A 16,120-nucleotide genomic window follows, 5' to 3' on the forward strand; every position below is an offset into this window, starting at 1 on the left:
AGTAACATGATTACCATTTTAGAAACATAGTAATTATGTTTGAATCATGCTAGAAACATGCTGGCAACATGCTAATCATGCTAGCAAAATGCTAGAAACTTGACTAATCACGCTTACATGTTACTAAAATGTTAATCGTGATAAAAAACATGCTAGTAACATGATTATCATGTTAGAAACATGTAATTATGTTAGAACCATGCTAGCAACATGCTAATCATGCTAACAACAGGTTAGTAAAACTAATCGTGTAAAATCATGCTAGCAACATGTTAGTAATATGCTAAATATGGTATCAACATGCTAGCAACATGGTAGTAACATGCTAATCATGCTAGAAACATGCTAGCAACATGCTAATAAAATGTTAATCATGATAAAAACATGATATCAACATGCTAGTAACATGCTAATCATGCTAGAAACATGCTAGCAACAAATTAGTAACATGTTAATCATGATAAAAACATGTTAGTTACATGCAAATGATGCTAACAATATGCTACTAATATGTTAATCATGCTAGAAATGCTTGTTTTCCTTGCCTAAGTAAGTTGCAAACACCAACCCATCCCTTTAATTAACATTTCCTGCACAACCAGGAACATAACATTTATTCCCGTGATCTGCCATTTTCGCTATTGTTCTCGTTTTGTTTTTTCACAGTAGCCTATCTGGAGATCATCTGATGATTGAGCGATGCAAATGTTGGGGGCGTAACTATTAACGATCGCGACTATTGCGTAATAGTCAGTGTTATGCTAGGATTGACCTGTTTTTCAGGGGTCTTTTGCAAACACCAGATTTATATTAGGAGGAGGAAACGATGGTGTTTAAGACTCATGGTATGTTATGTCCATGTACTGAACTGTTATTATTCAACTATGCCAGGGTAAATACAGTTTCCCATTCTATGGCACCTTTAAATACAGTCTGTCATAATGACATTCAACTTACCACCAACCCTGATGCAATCACAGCTGAATCCTCTTTAAAGGAGCCGTCTGGCAGTTGTTTGTGGAGAACCAGCCACTTGAGTGCGCTACATATCACATTTTCCTCTATAGTAACAAGGTTATTGGCCATGGCAAAGACTTTGGCCACATATGATGTCAACCTTAAACGGAAAAAAATCGAAATCAAATGCAAAAAAAAAAAATAATAAAAATAAAAAAATAATAATTCACTACCAATCATCTCAAAAACAACATGATTACAGTGGAAACTGGAAATGGAAATAAAACAAATTACAATGATTGACATTAAAATACCATGTGCTACTTGGCCTTGTCAAGTATGCAGCATAGGATCCATCTGTCTTACGGTAGCTCAGCTGCTGTTGATAACCTTTATACGAAAAAAATAAAATAAATAATAATAATAATAAATAGATTATATTTATTTGCTTATTTTCTGTTTTTGATCTAAAGTTTTCAAGAGAGCATCTAAATCACCTGTGCTGATATGTTTGATGGCTTCATTACGACGCTCAATGCCAACAGCCTCCCACTGATTGGTGCTGTCCAGATAATGAGTGGCAGTGAGAGGTAGAGTCATACGGACCATGTTCTGTTCTCCACATCCACTGGGTTGGATAATAAGGCTACCCATGAAGTCTCCACTGATGGCCTGCTCAACTGTCTGACTGATTTCCTCACCTGGACAGATAAAAGAGAGAAGCAGTTTTTAATGTTGTTTTTAAATGATCTTTGTTACAATACGTTCAACACTGATGTGATGGGTAGGTTTTTAAACTGACTGCTCAATCAGTAATAATTTCTAAATAAATTATTTTCACTATGCTATCGATGCTATGATGTCACAACATGGTCCATTAAAATGTCATTCAAATAAATGCCTACGGAAATTCAAATCGTTGGCGTGTGGGGATTTGCCCTTCTTTAGCGATGTAGCGTGGACAGCCGCTTCTGGGATGCTTCAGCAATCTGCAGGGCGGCTTGTATAAATGTAAGCATTTACTAAAATGTCCACAAACTGCTTCGGTTGCCGTTTCAGAGCCACACCGTAGACGTGTGCAGTGTGTGGTAAGAGATTTATTCACTATACAGTGTAGAGAGCTTCACTAGCTTTATGCTGGAGCTGGTTTTGTGCATGTAAATAATTAAATAAATTAGCCTGGCACTCCCAAGCTTTTGTCACACCTCTGGACCTTCATGTTGGTTTCTCCCATTTCTGATTACGGAGGGAGCCGACGGAGGGAGAAGCCATGGCGGAGGAAGGGTTGGCTCCTGCATGGGGCCGACCGACGGAGGTGGAGCCGGTGGAGCCCGAGGCGGAACCGGAGAGTCGATGGTCCTGGGCGACACAGAGGATCCGGAGGGCCAAGGTGGAACCCAAGGCTCTGGCGACCCCGGCGGAGATGGAGGTCCGGAGGTACGCAGCGGAGCCGGAGTGACAGAGGATCGAGGCTGTGCCCACGGGGGGGAGGAGGTCCACAGAGCCGGCAGGACGGAGTGACGAGGCGCAGCCGGAGGAGTAGAGTCCAGAGGCGAAGGTGGGGCGACGACTGACCGGGGCGGAGCCGGAGAGACGATGGAGCCCGGAGGAGCTGGTGGGCCGATGGCCGACAACGGAGACGAGGGAGCACAGAGCCGGGGTGGAGCCGCAGGGTCGGAGGGCCGAGGTGGAGTCCAGGACTCTGAGACTGGAGGTGATGGTGAGGGGTCCTTCAGTCTGGACACCGATGGAGACTGGCAGTCCCACGGCAAGTCCTCTGCACCGAAGGTGGGATGTGGGTGAGCAGAGGGACTGTCAGGAGACAGAGGTGGCAGAACTGGAGCAGCAGGGAGGGTGGGCGGGACCAGCGGAGACTCTGGAAGGCCGGGCGGAACCAGCGGAGGCTCAGGAAGGCTGGGCGGGACCAGCGGAGACTCTGGAAGGCCAGGCGGAACCAGCGGAGGCTCAGGAAGGCCGGGCGGGACCAGCGGAGACTCTGTAAGACTGGGCGGGACCAGCGGAGACTCTGGAAGGCCGGGCAGGACCAGCGGAGACTCTGGAAGGCCGGGCGGAACCAGCGGAGACTCTGGAAGGCCGGGCGGGACCAGCGGAGACTCTGGAAGGCCGGGCGGGACCAGCGGAGACTCTGGAAGGCCGGGCGGAACCAGCGGAGTCTCTGGAAGGCTGGGCTGAACCAGCGGAGTCTCTAGAAGGCTGTCTTGAGGAGCGGGCTCTGGACGACGCTCTTGTGAAGCGGGCTCTGGACGACGCTCTTGTGAAGCGGGCTCTGGACAACGCTCTTGAGGAGCGGGCTCTGGAGAACTGGACGACCCCAGCGGAGATTCAGGAGGGCTGGGCGTCTCCAGCGGAGACTCTGGAAGAGCAGGCTCTGAGCGAGCGGTCACTGGAGGGCGCTCTGGCGGCGCAGTCACTGGAGGGCGCTCTGGCAGCGCAGTCACTGGAGGGCGCTCTGGCGGCGCAGTCACTGGAGGGCGCTCTGGCGGTGGAGACTCTGATTTGACGGTAGCCATCTTGTGCCATGGCTGTGGAAGGGTGACCATCTTGAGAGCAGACTCTGGAAGGGCTGCCATTTTGCGAACCGACTCTAGAAGGGAGGCCATCTTGTTCACAGACTCATGTGAGGCAGCCATCTTGGCCGGGAACTCAGGAACAAAAGCCATCCTGGCAACAGGCTCAGGAGGGGCGGCCATCTTATGAACAGGTTCAGGAGGGGCGGCCATCTTGTGAACGGGCTCAGGAAGGGCGGCCATCTTGTGTAGTGGCTCTGAGCTGGTGTTTACTGTGGGAACATTGTTGTGTTCTTCTTTGATTCCCACAGTAAAAGGAGAGCCACTCATTTGCAGAGCAATGTCCACAAAATATTGCAAAATCCAGTTAGGTTCAATCATGGCTCTAAGAGTCCTCCACGGAAGAAAATCATTAGGCAGTGATCATCCATGGAAGACAGATTTGCCAATTCGATGAAGGCCATGACATAATCCTCAATAGTCCGCTCCCCCTGCTTGAGAAGCATGATCTGTACCGTGGAGTTCGTGCTGGAACCAGATGACATCATACTCGCTGCTGGATCCTTTTAATGGCGAAGTCTTCTGTCACAAGGAGAGTCAGAGACGTGCAGATCCATTTGCAGCATTTATTGAGAATAGTCAACAGGCAGGAAATAATCACCGGAAAACAGGAACAACGTAGGAAATCCAGGAAACAGTTAGATACACAGGCAATGGTCGCAATGGCAGGTAGCAGGAATCGTCAACGGGGTACACAGTCCAGAGTCATACACAGAGAAACCAACACAAGGGAAAACGCTCGGAATTACGACCATAGGGAACGGTAAGACTTCGCCAGGAAGTGTGTGTGTCTGTGGCTTAAATGCATGTGGGTAAATGTGAAACAGGTGTGTGCAGCAATCAGTTCAGTGGGAAACAAGGAGCAGCTGTGTGCAGTGATTGGTGCAGTGGCTTATGGGGATTGCAGTCCAGAATGTGTGTGCAAGAGTTCATGATAAGAAGACAGATCAGATACATGACAGTACCTGTGTCTGCCTGTTTCCCGTTGGATTTATTAAATACTTTTCATTTTACTACGTTGTTGTTCGTCTGTTCGTCTGTTCCTGCCTGAAACCTGACAGAAAGACCGACCTGTACAGTTTTTTTTTTTTGCGTATTCCACCCTGTTTTGTTTATCGTTCTGTTTTACAGTCTTTTGTTTCCTTTGTGTCTCTACAATATATCACCTCTGACCTGAATTCATCCTCCTCCGGCTGAAGCAGGGGGATCTACCGCTCGAGGGATTTACCATAATGTTCCAGCTAGTAGCTAACACCACCAGCTACCCGGACGACGCGCTCTGTGCGTTCTATGACGTGAGTCTAAACGCGTCATGCAGAGTGTCGTCGTCCGAGGACGGCCCTCGAGCGGATTTCACCGCGTTTGTGGAGTGGACACTGGCTAGAAACAGACCCGTGTTCCCCGCCTGTTCCAAGAAGAATCTCGTCAGTGCCACTACGGACCCAGAGCCCAGCCAGCCACCCCGACCCGCGGATTACGAGCCCTTTGTTGACGGGAAGCCCCAGCCCGGAGCGACAGTTGTATGGAGCGCCGACGGGGGCATTAACTCCAGACCAGGTGCAAGAGCCGGCCACTACATCTGCGACGGTGGAGTGCTTCGTGGAGCAAGAGAGGGCAGTAGAGAGCCCTGCCCACTGCACCACCACTGGGGGTGAGCATGAGCACAACACTGGGGACTTAATAGACTTTGTCACGGATATACCTGTCTGCCAGGATTTCCCACCCACCCTCCCTCCCTCTTCTGTCTATGCCTGAATCTCCGCTGGTTCCGTCCAGCCGTCTTGTATCTCCGCTGGTTCCGCTATATCTTAACACACTTGTGTGTTAAATTAAGGACAACTCATTTTGTGTTAAACACATTGTGTTGTGTCTCTCTCTCTCTCTCTCTCTCTCTCTCTCTCTCTCTCTCTCTCTCTCTCTCTCTCTCTCTCTCTCTCTCTCTCTCTCTCTCTCTCTCTCTCTCCCACGTGATCAACTTAAAATGACACAAAATGTGTTACTATTAATTGTAATAATTAACACATCCTTTTTTATAGTGTAGTCACTCCTCAACCCTGCATACACTTTGTTCCAACATATAGATAATGATCAAATTCTTTTAAATAAATGACTCCCTCAATGTTTGATTAGTTTTGTTCAAAATGTTATTTTCATTTCAAAGTAATCAAATAACACAATGTAATCTGTACAAGTTATTCAAACTAATATCATTTATAGAATATGTAATGAAATCATATCTGACATATATGGTAAAGCTTCATTGTTAAACACTTCACTTATGTATATTAATTTCTTTGAATTTGTATTGAATTGCAATTCTGCTTCCTTTAATTCAAATTCGAATTGTAATTCTAGATCCTGTTTTTGACATCAATTCAAACTCAATTCAAATTCAAGAATTGAATTGGAATTTAGGAGTCATTCTCAATTCAATTCTGAATTGTGCACAAGCCTGGCTTCTGCGTTACATCCTGCTGATGGTACCAATATGAACACTGAGTGGTGTTAATTTAACACCGGGGAATTTACTATGTGGATTTGGATGTATTTTAGGTGTTATGCATATTTAGTGTGATTTATAATAAAATCCCTAACTTTTTATTTATTTCCATAACCATATTTTTGTGGTTGGAAAATCACAATTTTGAAATTGCATTATATTTCCTGCATGGGAATCTGTATAGTTGGTGGTTCTGAAGAAATATCAGACAAAGTGACACGAGGCATATTTTCCATATTAATCAGGGTTTTGTCCTTATCAGCTGCTACACCTATAGCAATGAGTGACATGGAATTCCTGTACATATCATGAAGTGCAGTGCTTGTGAGGGTGAGCTCTGTGGACACGCTAGCAGAATTAAATAATAATAATAATAATAATAATAATAATAATGACAGGTTTCACAGACGAGGCAAAGTCTGAGCTGTTACAACTGAAAGAAACTTGCTCTGATTGATCTTGAAATATGTCAGTGCCCTTGTTTTGTCTCAAGATGTACAACATTAATGTTTTTATTTTTTTTATTTTTTTATATATATGTCTTTTTATATATATGTCTATAAAGGTTACTTTAATGCCCTAATTGAATTATGGCCTAATCCTGGCTTAGTCTTAACCTGTCTGTGAAACCAGCCCTTAAAGTAATGATTTCAGTAATTAACAATTGTATTTGGTCATGTGAATCCCTGTGAATTAAGCCCTAACTCGAACAGATGATGCAGCAAATGATAATAAATAAATACATAAATAAATAAAAACAGTGATTAGTTATTACAAACAAGCCACATGCATGAAGGATGCAAAATTGTTATGAACGTGAAAAAATAGATATTGTGATTGTAGATAGACTTCACCTCTATTTACTTTAATAATAATAATAAAAAAATATATTTTTCCTTACCAGAAATTGATATATACGTGTTAGCAGGTGTGTCTGGAACCCGATCAGCTGGTATTTCGGCTTTAAGAAGTATAGGTTTTTCTCCTGTTCCATTTGGGATGAGAAATAGACATGAGTGATGTGCCGATCACATTCTGTACACATTTGGTGAGTACTAAGCAAGAAAAGAGCAGGAATTTAATGTAATATTCATAAATGTTTTTGTCTTGACTGGCCAAAGGTAAAAATCACATTAATTTGCTGGTTTTGTGACTGAATGCTAATTTCTATGGACCACAGCAAATCTCACCATTCTTAGCCGGATTGAGCTCCACGTTTGTTCTGTGTAATGGAATCAGCACACCCTCAGACTGAAAGAGAGAGAGAGAGAGAGAGAGAGAGAGAGAGAGAGAGAGAGAGAGAGAGAGAGTGCTAACTACACAAGATGCTCTAATTTATCTATTCAAAATAACAAACATCTATTTATGATATACGAATTACCAAAAAAAAGAAAAAAGACAGAAAAGTGTCATCAGACGTACCACCACCTTCAGTGGCTTTCTCACTCCATCAGTTTGGACAGAATCAAATGCTGAAGCTTTCACCTCAATCATGTGATTTCCCAGAGTCATGGGAATGATCACATATGAAACAGATATGCTGGAGTCTTTTTCAACATTTACTGTTGTTCTGTATTTGCCTTTCTTACTGGCAGAGCTGCAAACATCTGGTGTCTCCATGAACTCCACACGCACCTGGTGAAAACAGGTTAATAACACTCAAACCACTTACATACAATATCTAGATAAAACCTCCTCCAAAATAAATGCATATGAACTCAGTATGAAATGTATGATGATGATGCACAGAACAGTATCCTACACTTTCTTCAGTTTGAGTCATGAGCAGCTCAATTGATTAAGTTATTGGACTAAAGCAGAAATGGTTACTAACGCATATGACTAAAATGTAAATAAAAATGGAATTATTTTTTAATATTAATCTAATCTACCTTCTGCTTCTTTGGGGTGTAGTTATGAATTATGGCCTTGATTTCCAGCTGTTCGCTGCGCACAGCAGAGTAAGGCATTTTGAGGTCAATGAAAAGTTGTTTAAAAACAACCATCTCCTCAGGTTCTGCCACACAGATGCCTTTGAGGAGAAATACAGACAAACATTGAAGTTCTTAAAGCAGCAGCTCCTGGATGCTAATGATGTTTTTTTAGACCATGTATTTTGGATTTTCTGCTTCACTTTACCGAGAGTTGGTGACAGACTAACAGCCAAGATCTGCCAGGTAGTAATAGAGTCTTTTAGGTAGATCACTTTATCTTTGACTGGTTCTGGGCTGAAACAAATATAAATATGTTAGATACAATGAGAAATTACAAATATGGAATGAGAAATTACAAGTAAAAACAGAAACTGTTGAAGAAGAGTTCTAGTACTTGTTTACCAGGCTAATAAAGCATGATAAGTTGGGTGGCCAGGAGCATTATGTCTTATTTATTTATTTTTTTTTATTTTTTTTTTTTTTTTAAATATAAGCACATTAAATACTGTTTTATACAACTACTGCTTTCCTACTAATTTTTATGAGCTACATTGGTTGTCACTGGATGTCATTTCATGTTGTTGAACAAAAAATCAACATTCTAAAGTGATCAGTACATAAAATGTATAAAATCCAAGATACTAGAGAGGCACTGCATGTTCTTTGTCAAAGGAAGTCATCAAATCGTCAACTGAGATCATGAGATTGTCTAAGGCTGGGCATACACAGTGTGATTTTTCTCAGATTTTTAGCCAAATCCTGACTTGTGCGACTCTTTCTTCTTTCTTTCTTTCTTTTTTTTTTTGTGCTGAAAATGCACAGAAATGTATCTAAATGTCTCTGACTCACCAATTGTCACATAGATCAATCTCCTCCCAAAGCCAACTCTCAGGAAATTGCGTACGTGACACAATCTCTTCAGACTCTATGTAATAGTCGTCGTCTTCATCACCTGTTAGAAGTTATAAGACACATCAGATAATCGAATCAAATAAATGTTATCATTATTCTCTCTGGTGACTATCCAATTTCACTATTTTCCACAATTACTACTTAAAGTACCAAGCCGAAATACCAGTGTCAATCACTGCCACCAGATGCTTATTCAAGTGAGAGTCGGATGCTTCATTTTCAATTGATTGAATGCATTGATTGCTTACAAAATCACTGCACAAGCTAGCAGAGCCACCAGTTAATATTAATATACTTACTGCGAGCCAGAATCAACTCTTTCTCTTCAGTCGTCATGTCTTTGCGGGTTTTCATCTCGTTACAGCAGTACCGGAAGGCCTCAACACATGCTTCTCCATCGACAATGTACCTGGCTCTCTGTTCACATGTGTAGCCAAGTTTATTATCCCTCATCCCATCAACACAGCACTGTTTCAGTTCACCGGAGTATTTTTCAGCTGAGAAGACAATGTTAGAACAATATAAGAACTACAGAGATTCCCAAAACATGAAAACATGTTTGAGAACTGAAGCGAGCTAAATGAAAAGGGCTTATCCCCCATGTCGTTCTAAACCTGTATTAACCTAATTTGTCTTCGGAACACAATTTAAGATATTTTGAATGAAAAATATCTGTCCCATTGACTGCCAGGTAAATACAACTGTCAAGACCCAGAAAAGTGTGAAAGACGTTGTCAAAATAGTCCAACTGCCATCAGTGGTTCACCCATAATTTTACGTAGCTATGAGAATACTTTTTTAGATGCAAAGAAAACAAAAATAACGAATTTATTCAGTAAATTGTCTCCTCAACATCACCGTTGCGCCATTTAGGATAGTATGTCCTTTCTGATTTGAATTGTAAGAGCAAAATCTGAGTAAAATTTAACTTCTCACCTAGTGTACTAGTGATCTTCAGGAGACTCTCAGCTCTTCGTTTTCTCTTTGCAGGTTTGGGACAATCAGGCACTAGAGGACAATTCATTTGAATCAGTTAGTTTATTGTCAAACAATATTTGGGTGTTGTTAGAGAATTTGAGAGCAATAAGACCTATTTAGTAAGCTTACTACCGTAAATCCCCTAATACAGGCCCGGGCCTTTATTTTACTCAAGCGCATCGCGGTCCAGGTCTTTATTAGAAGGAGGCCAGAATTACAGGCAGGCCTCAATTTCTATTTGAGCAAAACGAACTACCAGTAGAATAAAAAAAAGAAAGAGATGTTGTGTCTATTTGAACCTCTAAAATACTAGGTGCATTTAATAATCACTCCGCTCCAGCTCCGCTCCGGGTTCATAATTTCCCGCTCCCACTCCACTCCTTGCTCACTGATATCAGAAACACCGCTCCACCTTCGCTCCGTGTCAAAAAAAAGAAAGAAATAATGTTTGAAATATAACGGTCCTGTTAATAACACATTTTAAAATAAAAAATACTAAAATAAAATAACAGGAGAGTTTGGAACACTAGTGTGCAAACTTTGTTCCTACCACATACTGTACCAAGCTAATAACATTGTCAGCATTAAAAGAGTATAACTGCTGCTTTATGCCGTGCAAAGTTTGTAATGAAAATACAAATACATTTTCATCAGTTATTTTACCTACAGATCGCTGCATTTCTTACAGATGTCTGTTTATTCCAAATCAGATACCATTACATTTGTTATAATACATTATTGAGTGATTGTGTGTGAATTAGTGTTGTAACGTTACCCGTTTAAATCATGCTTTCACCTGAAAATATTCATTATCTAGAAGGAACAAACTAATTCCTAGTGAACTATAATTTACTGCTCATGTCTATTGCCGTCATCATAGCCTTTACATTCTTTCTGATTTGAGTGATCCATCTCTATCAAGCTAGCTAAACATGTTTAACATATGAATTCTTGCTTAATATGCAGATATATTACGCACCGTTGGCATGAATTGTACTCATGATGGAGCGGTGGCGGAGTGCTCTTGGAGCGAGTGAAAACCACGACGCTCCGACTTTTCAAAAATCCGCTCCTCCCTCCATTCAAAATTACACCGCTCCGCTCCGCTCACATACTCTGCTGCCCAGGCAAACGTTGTTTCTAATGATAGCCCCGGCCGCTATTAGAGACCGGCCATTATTTACCTCAGCTGACAGCGAGACCGGCCAATGTTGGAGACCCGGTCGCTAATGGAATACAGGCCAATATTAGAGGATTTATGATATATTACAAAACCACAGAACTTTGGCATGAGGAGCCAAACAACAGACAAAAGACATGTGAAAAAAGAGTCAATAATACTTGTCCTGGTGTTGGTTCCTCCTGCAGTGTTGGACTCAAACATCAGACCTGCATCAGTGAAAACCCCCATACTGTCCCTTCCACCTCCTGCCGTACAGCCGGTGTCATGCTTCTCTATGACGTCCCAAATCTAGAGGTGCAAAAAGAGAATCCAGTTATGTATGTTTTAGGCCAAAAATGTAATGTTGTGCTGTGAAGTCTGAAGAATATCCTTCACCTGAGTCTGAGTGAGTCTGTTCTTGTTAAGGATGTGCACAGCCTTGTCAACCACCACCAGACCAACTTTAGCTCCAGGATCTCCAGTTATCTGCAGCTTGACCTCATCTCCTGTGCCATATGAACTTATCTTGTCCTTCACCTTAATCTGGAGCTGCAGTTAAAACAAGAGATTGTGTGTCAAAAACAGACCTAGTTAGCACATCAGCTACTTCTTGTGATGGTTTACCCACCTTTCCCATGCATGTGTCTTTGACGTCGACCCAGACTGAATCAGACACCAGCTCAGATGAGCCCACATGGTAATAAGCCACAAAGCGGAAGGACGGCACCATCTCTTTGGTTACAGGTAGAGACAGAGACACCAGAGCTTGTCCTCTCCTCTTAAACCTATCTACTTTTACAATCTGACCTTTACTTAAGATCTGAAAAGGTAAAAATATCTTGAGCAACTTTGTATGGTTTCAAACACAAGCTGTGGTAGTAATTAAACACTGATGTAATTAATTGATACATCTGTTGTGCCAATGAATAAGAAATAACTATTATCTTTACCATGAATGTGTAGTCTTGATTTTTGACTCCTGGACTTTGTCCAGTGTTCAGATTTACTTTCATTTGATCACCGATCTCAAACTCAGCAGCATCAATGCCAATGTGCAGATAGTTTTTAGAGCCGCCTTTGGGAATGTATGCCTGAGCCGTCATCTTCTTCACTGCCTGCTGTTCATCTCCTAATTTTGGATCTTTGGTCTTTGCCTGGAGCAAAAAAAAAAAAAAGTATTTATGCTAAGCCACATAGACAACAAATTTGCACCTAAACAAACAGCTTGTTGCGTGTCTTGGAAGGTCTTACAATGATCTCCAGTGTAGAAGATCCTCCCGGAGTGTTGACAGTAACCTTTGCAATGCCATTGGTTTTTGTTTGACTTTTGACCCCTCCGGGATTGACCTCCACTGCTACATTTTCAGCAGGAGTTTGGTCAGGATTTGTAACATAGATCTATTATAAAACCCAGGCCAAAAAAATAAATAAATAAAAAAAACTGTGATCTCTGTTAATAAATGATGAATTATGAATAATCAGTTCCTATAACCTTTAAGGTTCTCAACTATCTACTCAATGTTTTATACCGAAATGTCGAAGGGCATTCCAGGTTTGAAGAAGTGTGGTGTTTTTTTGAAGTGGATGGTGTACGGTGAAGTCACAATCTGAATGCCTCTCCTTTCTGCTTCCACCATTTCACTGCCTGAAACACAAAAATAATAAGTTTCTCATACAATCACACACATGCATGTAAACACATCCAAACAGATGTATCTGTTTGGTCTTACCACTTTCTGTTAAAAGACTGACTGAAACATAGATTGACTGCCCGACCAGCTGGTTAATGTTCGGAAAGGTCTTAGTGATCATCTGATTGGTCAGTTCTGCAGTACCCTCCCCTTTCATGATCTATTCACATATGAGAAAGACAGAAACATCAGTCTACAAGATGCAGTAAAAAGCTATATAATTTCTTATTTAAATTGTTCTCTATAGGAGGAGAAATTAGATTGATCCCAACTTGTAAAATGTTTAATGTCTCTCACCTGAACCTTTTGCAGAGATGCAGGAATACTTGTTTTCTTCTCTCCATCCATCACACCAAACACCACAAATGCATTTCCATCCACCTTCTGTCCAAACAGGTACCTATAAAAGCACATCCAATTTCGACTGTAAAAACTGAATGGTGAATATTTATGACAGCACCAACATTTACTTTAGTTTGTGTAACCTAATGATGTCTGGTTGATTCAGTCATAATAAATTATTCTGTATATCGTTTAGTTGACCTGGCACAGTTCATGCATTCTGGATAATATATATATATATATATATATATATTGCTCAAAAAAAGTAAGAAAACACTTAACCATCACAGTTTAACACCAAGCAAGTTTAACGCCAGGGATATCATTCTGTCCTACTGACCCTTCGCAAAGACCTGCTTTTAAAGCAGGTCTTTAGCTTTTAAAGACCTGTCCACCTTAGTCACAAAGTGTGTCAAGTCATACCGCTCTCACACTACACATCCTGTTGTCACACAGTGAAAGAGGAAAACTGACAACAGTCAGTTACTTTTCGAAAGAAATAGTCTTGCATCTTTTTTTTGATCATTTTTTAAAGAAATTTAAACAAAAAATACTGTTGTGTGGCTTTCATCATGACAGATCCTTGCATAAGTTCAAGTGACATGTGAACCCACTATCTTTTCATATTTACTAGTTAGAGCATGAAATAAACATGAACGAACATCAGAAGGTATTTTACTTCAACCGCAGAAAGACATCAACACAGACTATTTTTCAAGTTTAGGTTCACAGAGTTAATCTACTCAAATGCTCTGCACTGGCCTCAAATGTAGGCCTGATCTCGGCCTGGTTCTTTTTAAAGGACTGGTTCACTTGACCAATTACTAGATAATATTCTTATTCCATTGGCTGGGATCGTGAAGAGCTCTTTGAAGCTGCTTTAAAACTGAAAATTGGACCTACAACCCGCTGAATATCCAGTGAAGTCCACTATATGGTGACAAATACTGGAAGTTTTTTGTTTTTGTTTTTTTTACTGAAGAAAGAATATACAAACGTCTTCGATGACATGGGGGTGAGTAAATTATCAGGTAATTTTTATTCTGAATGTGAACTAATCCTTTAAAGTGACGACTAAGCCCACAGAAGCCAACAGTATGCTTACCAAGTTTAATCAATTTAGCCTTGAAATTCATAGATATAAAACACATTTTCTTCCTGATAACAGTAGAAATAACTTAATATACGCCATCATTGTTGCTCAAAGATTAAGAGTAATACACCAATCATAATGGTTAAGTCTAATTTTATTTGTGTACGCTCACAAAATAAAATAAAGAAAATATACAGGACACACTTTTTGTCATCTGAAGCATGGCAACAAAAATCAACCAAAACTCACAATAGCCAAAGCTATATGTCCAAAGCCTGGCCCATGGGTGAGCTATGACGTGAAATTTGGCCCAAAGGGGTGTAAATAAGTCAGGCCCCATCTGGCTTGGGGTCACATGCATCTAGTCTATTCTCTTTTCTGATTTGTTCATCAGACAAAATGGCAGATTTGGTATTGCTGCTTGGTATCAATCAAACTCCCAGCAAAGGGTCCATTAAGTAGCATTAAGAGATTGTGAATCAGTTTTACCTGCTTTCACGTTTCTTTTTTTGTTTGTTTTGGTCATAGTACATTATTTTATGGTTAAATATAATTATGTTTTAAATTAAATCATTGACATTGTAGATTAATTTTTAGCACAATGAAGAAGAATATATTTGATCTTACTTGGCTTCAATGTCGACTGTCAGAATCTCATCACGCACGTAGAAGAATGGCTTACTAGGCTTCAATTTCACTTCAAATGTTGGAAGCACTGAAACCAAACCAGACACACAAATAAATAAAAAAAAAAAATACATTATTTGACTTGTTACCATGTAGTTTGTAGACACAGTTATTACCATATTCTTTGACCTCAAAGTCTGCAGTAAACTTCTTCTGAGGAGTGTTTGAGTACAATGTGACCACCTTCCAGATTCCAGGACTAAAACAAACAGAATACATCCAGAATCATGCACATTTCTGATTTCATGACAGACGATAACAGACCATAAATAGAGTTTTGCTGCTGTTTATTGATAAATAATTAGATATTGTCCCAAAGCAGACACCATATACAAAAACATTTTTATTTTACATTTTTATTAATTTTACTTTTATCCAAAATGAGATATACAGCAAGCAAGTTACCATAAGATGTCAATAAACAGTATATATGCCTGTTATACAAGGTTTCAAATAGCTCAAATAGTAAAAACTAGGACAGGAAGGGAAAAGGATGGTAAGAGATCAGAAAAAGTGAAGGAATTGAATCTGTATTATTATTATTATTACGAGGAGAGCTAGTTACTGTAGATGCTCACAGAAAAGATGAGTTTTCAGTTGTTTTTTGAAAAGTGTGAGGAATTTTGCTGTCCAGATGGAGTTCCACCAACAGGGTATGGTGAAAGAGAATGTTCTGGAGAGTGATTTTGTACAGTGCCCCATGAAAAAAAATATTTTCTCCAATTCATTTAGTCACAATTATTGGCATCCAATTATTGCAATGTCCTTTTCCCGAGATGTCAAGAGAACAGAAACCTTCCCCTCATCCATAATCTCTCCAGATCCTTCAGAATACCAGCTCCATGTTGATGCTTCTTCTCTTCAGGTCACCCCACTCATTTTCTGCAGGCTTTAGGTCAGTGAACTGAGACAGCCATGGCTGAAGCTTCATTTTGTGCTTCACGAGTTCGCCCTTACATCTAATCTGCTTGAGCGAGTAATAAGCATATTTTGGCGTGCTGTCCTAGGGAAGGGTTCCGGGCCGGAATACAGGCCGGACCCAGAGAACTCCCCCCTGCTAGTTTAGGATAGAAACAGATTAGAAGTGGGGAGTAGGGGTGGAGGAGGGATGCCAAGAAACTGTCGCTGGATGGAGGTAAGACGGCTGGCAATATATTGGTGATGCGCTAATTGAATGATTGGTTTAAACGAGTTGCACCTGTGCCGAATGGATTGATTATCTGATCGTGCTCCTCCCGAACCTTGTTTATAAAACATCATGTAGTGACACATTTTT

The 16,120-nt window shown here is 40.9% G+C and overlaps 1 pseudogene; it reads right to left on the reverse strand.

Annotated features, from left to right (window-relative positions):
- The window catches only part of LOC141336336 (complement C3-like), a 29,063-nt pseudogene extending 13,288 nt beyond the window's left edge, over positions 1-15,775 (reverse strand).
- Between the last annotated feature and the right edge of the window lie 345 nt (positions 15,776-16,120).

The sequence above is a fragment of the Garra rufa genome, chromosome 6 (genome assembly GCF_049309525.1).
Source record: "Garra rufa chromosome 6, GarRuf1.0, whole genome shotgun sequence".
In the NCBI taxonomy this organism is placed as follows: Eukaryota; Metazoa; Chordata; class Actinopteri; order Cypriniformes; family Cyprinidae; genus Garra; species Garra rufa.